Consider the following 11,129-nt stretch of genomic DNA (forward strand, 5'->3'; position numbering starts at 1 on the left):
GGCCCTCTGGGTAGAATGTCGGTTAAAGGTGTGGTTCCGTCGCCTCATTTTCTTTCTCGGGCCGATCCTCTCAACTGGAATTACTTGTTACGTTTTTAAATATGTGCTTTATTGTCTTTATTTAACCTTAACAGATGAGAAAGAATCCCAGCTGTTCCTTAGAAAGAGGAGAAACAAGAGACTCGTTGAAGCTAATGACTCAGGTAAGCAGAAAGTGGGAATCATTGACAAACGGGACAACTATGGTTTTTACATAGATTTATCTGGGTAGGGGGAGGGGCGGGAATTCTGGCCAGGGAGGGGGAAAAAAAATCATTTACTCTTAAGGTTGCACAAGTACTTTCTGACCATCTGCGGACAAGACAGTGTACGCTCTAGAATTTGTCCTTTCGTTCCACAAGGCCTCTCCTCGTACTTGTTACTGCTTGAGTATTGAGATCTAGGGTGGAGCTGGGTGACTTTTCTTCACAGTGTCAGCCATGAGCTTCTCCAGTTAATACACACACTGTTATCAAATGCACACACACTATTGTTCTCTTCTTGAACTGGCAGGTCTTTAGAGTAAACATCTCTTGGCCAAACTCACCATCTTCAGAAAGCCTTTCTATGGGAAAGAAAAAGCCACCTCCTCCCCCCCCCAAAAAAGTATCTTGTTTTAGCCTCCCATAAAATGAATCAGCTTGAGAAACACTGTAGGAAAGTGTGCCCAGTTGGCAACCAGTTCATCACTAGTTGTTTCACTGAATTTAACTATCTTTTCTCCCAAGTCAGTGTATGTGTAGATAGGACCCAAGTCTAGATCCTTTTAGACTTACAGTAAAGTGTGTCTCCCTAAGAATTCCCAGTAACAAAACAGTTAAGACATGGTCCGGCGGCCTGAATTTGATCCCTGGAATCTCCCTAAAAGTGCTTACCCTGGGGCAGAATTTCCCTGAAACAAAAAAAAAAAAAAAAAAGAAATGAAATCAAATTTTATTTTTGGAATATATGTATTGGGAAGGGAAGAGAGCTTTTAACCACAGAAAATGTGTCTTAAATCTGAATGTTCCAAAGCACAGCTGCTCAGGACTTGTAAATTTAAAGCACAGAGAGCCAACAAGCCATAGGCAGAAGAAAGAATGATCCCACAGCTTTCCGTGAGCCACCGTGTTTGGTTTGGAAGTGACCAACTGTAGAAGGCCGAGTATGTCCACCCGATGATCTCCCCATATCCTGGACAGGTGACCCCGGATATGTCTCAGGAAGACAGGACACAGGAGCCCACAACACCAGAATTATGTGAGGAACTGCTGACAACTCTTCCCAGCAGGAAGAGACACCCTGGAAAGTCACTGCCTCTCTATATACTGTCCTGAAGTCAGAACTTCATCCTACGACCCTTGCAAAACAGGGTCTCAGGTAAGAGCTCATTTTTGGATAAAATATAGATCTAGAGCAGTGCTGGTCAACCTGGTCCCTGCCGCCCACTAGGGGGCGTTCCAGCTTTCATGGTGGGCGGTAGCGGAGCAACCAAAGTATAAATAAAAAGATAGATTTAACTATAGTAAGTTGTTTTATAAAGATTTATCCTGCCAAACTTAGCAAAAATCCGACATAAAGTACTTGGTGAGTAATGATTACTATATGCTTTCACTTGCTGTAATTCTGTTTTATAAATTTTATAAAGTAAAGTGACTTCCCTACTTAATAAATCACCGTTACTATGGAACGGGTGGGCAGTTAGAAAATTTTACTACTAACAGAGATACAAAAGTGGGCAGTAGGTATAAAAAGGTTGACTAACCCTAATCTATAGTATAAATGTCTATTTGCAAAAAAAAAAAAATCTAGAAAAATATATACATTAAAATGCTAACCGCAGTTAACACTAAGCAGTAGTCCATGCGAAATGCTAGCAGTGCTGAACAGTGAGAATATGGATAATTTTCATTTTCCTCTTTTACCTTATTCTATACATTCTGCATTTTTCTAATAGTGCTTTTGAAAAGCCCTTTATTTAAAAGCTACATATACATAAACATGCTTTTTCTCTTTCCTGCTAGAAAGATTCCCTTTTCCTTTCTCAGTCACATCTCTCTTAACTCCCTGCGAGTGCAACACACAGCATCGCACCCTTTGCTGTCTGCAGGGGAAGGAACTCAGACTTTGAAAAAATGTATTGGATGATATGGTATCTGATGGTGACCGGGATCATTTTTTTTCCCCCTAGAAGAATTTTTAAAGGCCTGAAGAGGTTTGTAGAACAATCTGGGTGTGCGTCAGATTGTTGTATTTATGGCGTCTGTTATCATGAACGGCCATAAACATAATTTGGCTTTTCCCCAAGAGATAGAGTAGCATGTAGCCTTCTTCGGTGAATTCACAAAACTACAAGCCTCCAAATCTGGACCTGATAACGCCTATCAGAGTCCTTTGGGGAGGAATGAGGGGAAGTTTAAGCGTTTAAGAGGCGTACGTGCTATTCGAACGAATTTCCAATGGTCCATGCATTTTTTGAATTCTAAAAGAGAAGTGCTGCTTCTGGTGGCCCAAGTTGACCATGCTTTGACTTTGATCGTGTGTGAGCTGTGTGGCGCTCACAACAGAGGAACGCACTCTCCGTGTGCCCCTGACGGCTGCTCCTGCAGCCCCGGGCCCTCAGGGGTCAGCCTCCCAGCTGCAGGAGGGACAGGCGGACACAGAGCCTTCGGGGAGGAAGAGACAAGAGCACCACCGACCAGACAGCCGAGCAATGTTCCAGGCACTGGAAGCCCATGGACGGCAGAACACCACGTGCCACGCACAGGGGTCGAGAACCCAGGTTCTAGAACAGAGGCTGGCCGTGCCATGTGCCGAGGCCTCACCCGGAGAGCTGGTTAAAACAGATTCCTCGTCCCTGCGCCTGAGGATTTGTTTTCAGTGGGTCTAGAACAGGCCCAGGAATCTGCATTTTAGTCACATCCCCAGGTGTTGTTGATGCAGCTTCGGACAGGAGGAAATGTGAGAATAAACAGAGCTGGGGGTCCTGGCCTCCAGCACATACTGGCTACACCATGTGAACACGTGAGGGAGTGAATCTTTCTCTGGCTCAGGGAGCCCCTCTGTGAAATGGGGTAATAACAGTTCCTACCTCACAGGCTGCAGTGAGGGCTCAACCCCAGACGCCATCTAAGTGAGGCTCTCGGCCAAACAATGCATGTCAGCTATTACTTTTAATGTGAGTATTGTTTTGAACATTTTATCTAACCTTTGTGATTTAAAGTTGAGGAAACTGCCTTGGCCGGTTGGCTCAGTGGTAGAGCATCGGCCCAAAATGTGGAAGTCCCGGGTTCAATTCCCAGCCAGGGCACACAGGAGAAACACCAACTGCTTCTCCACCCCTCCCCCTCTCCTTCCTCTCTGTCTCTCTCTTCCCCTCCTGCAGCCAAGGCTCCATTGGAGCAAAGTTGGCCTGGGCACTGAGGACAGTTCCATGGCCTCCACCTCGGGCACTAGAATGGCTCCGGTTGCAACAGAACAATGCCCCAGATGGGCAGAGCATCGCCCCCTGGTGGGCATGCCAGGTGGATCCCGGTCGGTTACATGCGGGAGTCTGTCTCTCTGCCTTCCTGCTTCTCACTTCAGAAAAACACACACACACACACACACACACACACACACACACACACACACAGTTGAAGACACTCAGGCCCCAAGAGAGTGAGCGACTGTCCCATGGTCCCAGAATCTAATGAGGAGTGAAGCTGGGACAGGGACCCTGGGCTTCCAGGCTCCGCCGTGACACCAGACCCAGTGCCCTGGGACACCTTGCAGAGACTGAACATTTTCCACGGGTCTCCAGCTCATGATCTTTATGTAGGAAATCGATGCAAAAACAAGCCTCTGAAGCTGACTGACAGCAGCCCTGCCCCGCTTCGGCCAGAGGACAGAGGACACACTGTCCTGGGCTGTCACAACGGGAAGCCAAGGTCATGCTGAATGAGGAACTGTGACAGCCCTGACCGCGGAGGTGTTGGCATTGCCCCTGTGTCCAGAGGACTCGGGGCGGGGGGGTCCGGCTGACATTAAACACATCCCTCGACCCACTGGACCCTATCAGTCACAATCTCAGCCTCCAACAGGACACTGGGGGTAACAGACAGTCGTTCCCAGGGCGGCTGACCTCTGGCCTGCTGAGGAAGAGAGAACTCCTTAACTTCGGCTGTAATAAAATGCACACTATGCATGTTTGTAGAAGAACGGAACAAACCCCCAGCCCCCAGCCAAAAGAATGTCACACGCTGTTCACTAAAAGCTGCCGGGAAAGCCAGTGAGTCCTGGCCTTGCTGGGATTCCTGCGTCTCCCCTGGGAGTCAGGGAGTAAGATGCTCGTCTCCCCTCAGCTCTCTGCGCCGGGAAGCTGGGACGTGGACATACCTTACGGAGGGGTCCCCAATAAGCCCGGTCCCTCCCTGACACCACACATGGTTGTTAGAAAGGGAACAGTCTATGTATTCCCCCCCACCCCCGACTTTCTAGTTCATCGAAGTCGGGCTCTTAAAAACCTGGTTATCTCCTAGGATGTTTGTCTACCATGTTTATTTCGCCAACAGTAACTTCCTCACATGGTCTGACAGCTTGCCGTGTTCTAAAATGGCCATTTTAATAATTATTTTTGAACAGGGCACTTCCTATTATTATTCATAGTCCTAGAGCCCAAATGCATGTGGGGTTTTTATGTTTTTGTTTTGTTCTGTTTTGTTTTTTTTGTTTTTTTTGCAAGTTTTAATACAATGTTGGAGATACAGAATTATACGACTCTTCATGAAGGTGGTAGAAATGTCATCCGGGGCAAGTCACGAGGTATGCCAATCATTCTTCCACCTCCCCAAAGAAGAGAATCAAGCCTCATTAATAATGATCATTGTTAATGGCGATAATTCCCCCAGTATGAAAACTATGTCAGCACGTGGTCAGGAAGGAACGCAGAACATGGCGTCCACTAGTCGATCCTGTACTGTCCAGACGGTCTGCTCTCTGCAGGCCGGCCTCCCTGGTCCTCGGTCCGTTAGCACCGTGGGGCCCTGGGCTCTGCCCTCCCTTACAGTCCCGGGCTGCCCTGTGGACGAGGATCGGGTCTGACCTCTCGAGCCCCTCCGTTCTCGGCCGGGTTTCAGAGTCGAGTTCTCCCAGCTCCCTCCACGTTGTGTGATCTCGGGGAGCTTACGTCCCACGTCAGCCGGCTCCCGCTGACCCCAGACAGGCTCTCACCCGTGACCACACAGCCCCCTGATTTCCTGCAAGGGCCGACTCTGAGACCGATGCATCAGCACGCATTGTGGGTTAACTGGGTTGTTGTTTTTTTCCCAGCCTATCAACTTAGGCAGCCTCATTTCATACAATAATAGGTAAACGTCAAGAGAAAAATGGGGGAGAGGGACAGAATTTTAATGTCGACGACAGGGAGAGAGGGTCACCGTGGGACAAATCCGCGGCATGCTCTGCAGTGCCCTTCCCTTCCTCCGGGGCAGACACGGGTCTTAGACCGACGTGCTCCGCGCACGGAGGCTGTCCGCACACCTGTCTGGTTCCTCTCTGCGCCAAGGGTAGGCACCGCGTTTTCTGAAGCCTGCGGACAGCCCACGTCCAATACAAAGTGTTATTAAATTAATCTAGGCTTCCATGCTGCTTTCCCAGGAAGAAAAACACGAGGAAATCAAAATGGTGCAGGTGAGCCAAGCCAATACCTGCTTCACTGGCATCAGCCCTCGCCCGCCCCCCACGTGGGAGCCCCAAGTCTACCACTTAAGGGGAAAAGAAGGCAGCTTTCACTCTCGTCTTCATAATTCTACACTAAGGAACAGGAAGGGTATTCTTCCTTTATGAAAGCCTGGAAGGAGACAGTGGTACGTCACTGGTCACGTGCATGCCTTACCTACACGGCACAGGGAAGAATTTCTCAGATAGCAAACTACGTGATCTTCCTCTGGCAATAGAACTGTGTCCTTCGGAGCAGAACTCAGGGCCCATGGACAGCAGCAATTCTTACATGAAAATTCACAAAAAGAGCGAATGCGCTTCCCCTAGAAGAGGCTTCCGGGCCATCTGGCGAAAGCTGCACTGTGTGATGTGTCCATGCACGCTGACTTCACACCCAGGGTGCCCTGGGCTTGAAGTGAGCGGCTGGGCAGGACCATGCTGCCACCTAGCTTCCCTCCTGAGGGACGGTTGTCCTTCCCTGGGCATCCTCGAACGCCTGGAGAAACTGGGCTGGGTCCTACAAGGCGCCGAGGTTTATGAGGCAGAAACAGACGAAGAGGCAAAGATCTCCCTTCGTCGTCACACCAAGGCCGCTGAACCCAAGAGGTGGACCCAGGGGTGAGGCAAGATCCCCCACAGTCCGGGCCCACCACCCCACTCGGCCCTTCCCCACACCCTCACCCTCCACTCAGCCAGAGGACAATCCGCACTGTCCCGTCGACGAAGCCGTGGTGACGATGACCCACATCATGGACTTCTCCCAGCGCCCGCCACCTGCCATCAGTATTCCCACTGCTGGGTTCACGCTTTCCAAGCTGGAGCCTCCTTCCGGGTCCTTCTCCTTCCCAAGGCCTTCCAACCCTCCAGGCCCCTTCCCTATGGGGCCGTCCCGAACTACACCGACCTCCTGTGATCGTCTCACCTCGGGGCCACATCACGTTGTCACGCCTCAGTGGTGTCTCCCTTACCCCGCACACCGAGAGCGGGCCCGGGTGTCGGAGCCCAGAGGGAGTCAGCCCACAGACATTTAAGACATGGCCCGCCCTCAGCTCAGTGGCCAGGGTGGTCATTCCAAAATGGCGCTCGATGGCTCCCAACCCTCCCACGACCCCGTTTCCATGAGAGGAAATACCTGCCAGGCCTGAAGTGCCTGGATCCCCTCTTCCCCACCCCCCCAACTCACACACCTCTGCCTCACGGGCCCTGCTCGTCCTCCGCCATGGCCATCTGGACAGACGGAGCCATCTGTCTCCCACATCGTGTCCTCAGCTCTTCCCAGCTCTCGCTCTGCCTCCCTAAACTTCATGAGGGAAAAGTGGGTGTCGCAGTAAGGGAGAGGGGCCAGCAAAATGCTGGGGGGCACCCAACAGCAACTTGACATCACACATTTGCCCGGGGCTGGCTCACTGCACTGAGTCACTTCTGTTGGTGTTCCGGCTGACATTTGATTTCATAAATGAGTATAAATCTCCCTTACACTCCCTCCAGGGGATAAGCCAATGCTCTCTTTATATATGATACGCCATTGATAACAAAGGTTTTGACACAGTCTCTTTGCAGTTTTTAAACATTTTTTTTTTTTTTTTTTTTTTTTTTTTTTTACAGAGCAGAGAGTGAGTGAGAGAGAGGGATAGACAGGGACAGACAGACAGGAACGGAGAGAGATGAGAAGCTTCAATCATTAGCTTTTCATTGTGCGTTGCAACACCTTAGTTGTTCATTGATTGCTTTCTCATATGTGCCTTGACCACAGGCCTTCAGCAGACCAAGTAGTCCCTTGCTGGAGCCAGTAATGTTGGGTTCAAGCTGGTGGGCTTTTGCTCAAACCAGATGAGCCTGTGCTCAAGCTGGCGACCTTGGGGTCTCAAACCTGGGCCCTCTGCATCCCAGTCCGATGCTCTATCCACTGCACCACCACCTGGTCAGGCTCTTTGCAGTTTTCATATCACCATTCTCCCTGCGGACGTATTAGGGACATAATTAAGAACAGAATTCTTGTGAACACAAAAAACACCACATGATGCTACCATTGAACTTATGGAGATATGGTGAGCAAAAAAAGACATACGGGGTGACTAGCATCTTCGGAGGAACCCACGCCCAAACTAGACCAACCCACACCCAGCTAGACCAACCCACACCCAGCTAGACCAACCCACATCCAGCTAGACCAACCCACATCCAGCTAGACCAACCCACACCCAGCTGGACCAACCCACACTCAAACTAGACCAACCCACACCCAGCTAGACCAACCCACACTCAAACTAGACGAATCCACACCCAGCTAGACCAACCCACATCCAGCTAGACCAACCCACACCCAGCTAGACCAACCCACACTCAAACTAGACGAATCCACACCCAGCTAGACCAACCCACATCCAGCTAGACCAACCCACACCCAGCTAGACCAACCCACACTCAAACTAGACCAACCCACACCCAGCTAGACCAACCCACTCTCAAACTAGACCAACCCACACCCAGCTAGACCAACCCACACTCAAACTAGAGGAATCCACACCCAGCTAGACCAACCCACACCCAAACTAGACCAACCCACACCCAGCTAGACCAACCCACACTCAAACTAGAAGAATCCACACCCAGCTAGACCAACCCACACCCAAACTAGACCAACCCACACTCAAACTAGACCAACCCACACTCAAACTAGACGAATCCACACCCAGCTAGACCAACCCACACTCAAACTAGACCAACCCACACCCAGCTAGACCAACCCACACTCAAACTAGATGAATCCACACCCAGCTAGACCAACCCACACCCAAACTAGACCAACCCACACCCAGCTAGACCAACCCACACTCAAACTAGACCACCCACACCCAGCTAGACCAACCCACACTCAAACTAGACGAATCCACACCCAGCTAGACCAACCCACACCCAAACTAGACCAACCCACACCCAGCTAGACCAACCCACACTCAAACTAGACCAACCCACACCCAGCTAGACCAACCCACACCCAGCTAGACCATCCCACACCCAAACTAGATCAACCCACACCCAGCTAGACCAACCCACACTCAAACTAGACGAATCCACACCCAGCTAGACCAACCCACACCCAAACTAGACCAACCCACACCAAGCTAGACCAACCCACACTCAAACTAGACGAATCCACACCCAGCTAGACCAACCCACACCCAAACTAGACCAACCCACACCCAGCTAGACCAACCCACACCCAAACTAGACCAACCCACACCCAGGTAGACCAACCCACACTCAAACTAGACGAACCCACACCCAAACTAGACCAACCCACACCCAAACTAGACCAACCCACACCCAGCTAGACCAACCCACACTCAAACTAGACGAATCCACACCCAGCTAGACCAACCCACACCCAAACTAGACCAACCCACACCCAGCTAGACCAACTCACACCCAGCTAGACCAACCCACACCCAAACTAGACCAACCCACACCCAGCTAGACCAACCCACACCCAAACTAGACCAACCCACACCCAGCTAGACCAACCCACACTCAAACTAGATGAATCCACACCCAGCTAGACCAACCCACACCCAAACTAGACCAACCCACACCCAGCTAGACCAATCCACACCCAGCTAGACCAACCCACTCTCAAACTAGACCAATCCACACCCAGCTAGACCAACCCACACTCAAATTAGACGAATCCACACCCAGCTAGACCAACCCACACCCAAACTAGACCAACCCACACCCAGCTAGACCAACCCACACCCAGCTAGACCAACCCACACTCAAACTAGACGAATCCACACCCAGCTAGACCAACCCACACCCAAACTAGACAAATTCACACCCAGCTATACCAACCCACACCCAAACTAGACCAACCCACACCCAGCTAGACCAACCCACACTCAAACTAGACCACCCACACCCAGCTAGACCAACCCACACTCAAACTAGACGAATCCACACCCAGCTAGACCAACCCACACACAAACTAGACCAACCCACACCCAGCTAGACCAACCCACACCCAGCTAGACCAACCCACTCTCAAACTAGACGAATCCACACCCAACTAGACCAACCCACACTCAAACTAGACGAATCCACACCCAGCCTGACCAACCCACACCCAAACTAGACGAATCCACACCCAGCTAGACCAACCCACATCCAAACTAGATGAATCCATACCCAGCTAGACCAACCCACACCCAGCTAGACCAACCCACACCCAAACTAGACCAACCCACACTCAAACTAGACCAACCCACACCCAAACTAGATGAATCCACACCCAGCTAGACCAACCCACTCTCAAACTAGACGAATCCACACCCAGCTAGACCAACCTACACCCAGCTAGACCAACCCACACCCAAACTAGACCAACCCACACTCAAACTAGACCAACCCACACCCAAACTAGACGAATCCACACCCAGCTAGACCAACCCACTCTCAAACTAGACGAATCCACACCCAGCTAGACCAACCCACACCCAGCTAGACCAACCCACACCCAGCTAGACCAACCCACATCCAGCTAGACCAACCCACACTCAAACTAGACCAACCCACACCCATCTAGACCAACCCACACTCAAACTAGACCAACCCACACCCAGCTAGACCAACCCACATCCAGCTAGACCAACCCACACCCAGCTAGACCAACCCACACCCAGCTAGACCAACCCACATCCAGCTAGACCAACCCACACTCAAACTAGACCAACCCACATCCAAACTAGACCAAACCACAATGCTCAGGAGGGTCCGTTTGTCAGAGAGAGGGCCAGCTTCCTAGTTGGGTGCTGGTGAACTTGGAGTCCAGCTGGCATGCTTGAGTTGAGTTCCTTGGTTGTCCACTTCTTTACAGCCTCTTAAAACTCTTCTTTTTTCATCTTTCACAGACCCTGAGGGAAGAGCAAAACTGATAAATTGTTCACTTTTAATGTCAAATGTTTCCGCCTGACCTTGCAGTGGCGCAGTGGATAGAGCGTTGGACTGGGACACGGAGGAACCAGGTTCGAGACCCCAAGGTCGCCAGCTTGAGCGCAGGCTCATGTGGTTTGAGCAAAAGCTCACCAGCTTCACCAGTTTGATCCCAAGGTCGCTGGCTTGAGCAAGGGGTTACTTGGTCTGCTGAAGGCCCGCGGTCAAGGCACATATGAGAAAGCAATCAATGAACAACTAAGGGGCCACAATGAAAAAAACTGATAATTGATGCTTCTCATCCCTCTCCATTCCTGTCTGTCTGTCCCTATCTCTCTGACTCTCTCTCTCTGTCTCTGTAAAAAAAAAAAAAAATGTTTCCACCGTAAATAGTTCCAATGACCTGATTGGGGTGGGGGGGAGGGGAGCTTGGTAAAAATACCATTCATGAAAGTACTGTATTCTTTGGAAACCCTGCATCC

The 11,129-nt window shown here is 50.6% G+C and overlaps 1 non-coding gene across 1 annotated transcript; it reads left to right on the plus strand.

Moving 5' to 3' along the window:
* The first annotated feature begins 3,252 nt into the window (after positions 1-3,252).
* Positions 3,253-3,328, plus strand: TRNAF-AAA (transfer RNA phenylalanine (anticodon AAA)). The gene has a single exon. It is a non-coding gene; the product is annotated as a tRNA-Phe (tRNA).
* Positions 3,329-11,129: the final 7,801 nt, after the last annotated feature.

This window comes from Saccopteryx bilineata, chromosome 11 (genome assembly GCF_036850765.1).
Source record: "Saccopteryx bilineata isolate mSacBil1 chromosome 11, mSacBil1_pri_phased_curated, whole genome shotgun sequence".
NCBI lineage: Eukaryota > Metazoa > Chordata > Mammalia > Chiroptera > Emballonuridae > Saccopteryx > Saccopteryx bilineata.